Below are 1,810 nucleotides of genomic sequence, written 5' to 3'. Positions count from 1 at the left end.
CTACAGTATAGCGGAGCTATACTAGTAATGAAAGTATTGTTTCTCTTCTATTTTTTCTTTGTATTTTTCAATTTCTATCTTAACTAACCTGTACACCTCAACAGTCTCGGGGTTTTTAGCCGGAGGATCCCAGCTTACTAACACAGAATGAGGATCTATGTATTCCGCTCTGATGTTCATGGGAGGTCCTGGTAGATTTTCTGTGGATAAAACCAGAGTTCGTTTTATGATAAAGCTATATGTTAGACCTTTAAAAATTGGTAAAACACCAGTATATATTCTCACAAAATTTCCAATTAAATTCCGATAGTTAAGAATTGGGCGCAGCCAAAAATTATAGACAAAAATTTGGAACTGATAAAGGGGTCCTCTAGCCCCAAGTGATTAACACTATCTCAGGACAATATTTCCTGATATTGTCGACACTCCTGCCGTAAAACTTACCCTTGCCCTCATGGAAGCAGGCCATGATAGATCTGGTATATGAGAGAACACACATCTTACTGTTCTGAATAGGAGCTCCTCTGCACCAATCCAAACATCTACGTGGTACTCCTGTCCTAGCGCAACAACTGCGATGATCTGACCCATCTGTAAACAAGAGGAGAAAGTTCAATTAAAATACCCACCTATCTGGTATTAAAAAGTGCTCTGGATCTCTGACCCATCTGTAAACAAGAGGAGAAAGTTCAATTAAAATACCCACCTATCTGGTATTAAAAAGTGCTCTGGATCTTATTGTAATATTGGCAAGTCTGGCCTGTCCTGTCCTATCCTTACCTGGCTTCTGAAGATCTGACCAAACAGGCTAGCTCAACGAGGTCAAATTTTAATAAAAAGTCATGCTCTGTTCAATTTGACTGTATAACACGGTGAACCGAAGGTTTTATGATAGGAAATATGATTGTAAGTTTGATTGGACAGATTTCGACCGTTTTTTGAAGGGGGAGATGTGACACCCTTGATACCTTCCTTGCTCAGATCTGAGAAGTGGGAAGAAAATCAGTTGACATTTAAGTAATTCTTGGAGGGTTAGCGACATTTAAGTAATTCTTGAAGAAAATCACACCTTTCAGTGGCATTCCTAGGAAAAATATTCCAGAAATATATGTAGATCTCGCAGTCCGTTCACACTGAACAAATTTTTCTTTTTCGGATTTTTTTCTTCTTTGGAAATGTGAAAACCCTACGACCCTGCCTAATTCATTTGCGTACGCCTTACGGAAAAAAAATTGTGACTAAGAAAACTTCGTTCTGTTCAGGTTGAACGGGCTTTTACATGGAATCCCTTTCCGACACAGTGGTACACTTCCGAACGTGTTACTTACCCATGTTGGTAATATTGACCAATAGAATAGCAGTGGGTAGAGAGGTACCATGTTCATTCCTAGACACTACAAAGATGTTGTAGAAATGTCCTGTTTCTAACTCAGTCAATTCAGCCATGCTGTCATTCACAATCTTCTCCTGTAACAAAAGATATGGGGCGATAACAGTGTCAATTTTTGTAATTTGTGATATTTGAGACCAAACTCAGAGGTGTGTCTGGTAGATAGCACGGTGGACTTTGAATTGGAGGTTGATGGTCTTCTGAGTCCAAATCAATCATGAACTTTGGCGTAGTGTAAGTAGGTACATAGATGATATTTAATTTGTAGCACATTGCATACTTAAAACCAACAGTTGGGCGTTCATATAATTTTTACTCCATCTAGAATAATCTAGATCTAGTGCTCCAAAAGAGCAAAGAGCTCAATAGCTCAATAGCAATAGCACCAAAAGGTGGTCACTCATCTAGCTACCAACCACG

At 39.0% G+C, this 1,810-nt stretch overlaps 1 long non-coding RNA gene across 1 annotated transcript; it reads right to left on the bottom strand.

Annotated features, from left to right (window-relative positions):
- Window positions 1-943: 943 nt before the first annotated feature.
- On the bottom strand, window positions 944-1,464 carry LOC113472944. Its single transcript, XR_003395063.1, has 2 exons — window positions 1,329-1,464; window positions 944-983 (listed from the first exon to the last, which is right to left on the bottom strand). It is a non-coding gene; the product is annotated as an uncharacterized LOC113472944 (long non-coding RNA).
- Between the last annotated feature and the right edge of the window lie 346 nt (window positions 1,465-1,810).

Source organism: Diaphorina citri, unplaced genomic scaffold (assembly GCF_000475195.1).
Source record: "Diaphorina citri unplaced genomic scaffold, Diaci psyllid genome assembly version 1.1 scaffold10818, whole genome shotgun sequence".
Taxonomy (NCBI): Eukaryota; Metazoa; Arthropoda; class Insecta; order Hemiptera; family Psyllidae; genus Diaphorina; species Diaphorina citri.
This window is presented reverse-complemented; position numbering and strand designations above follow the sequence as displayed.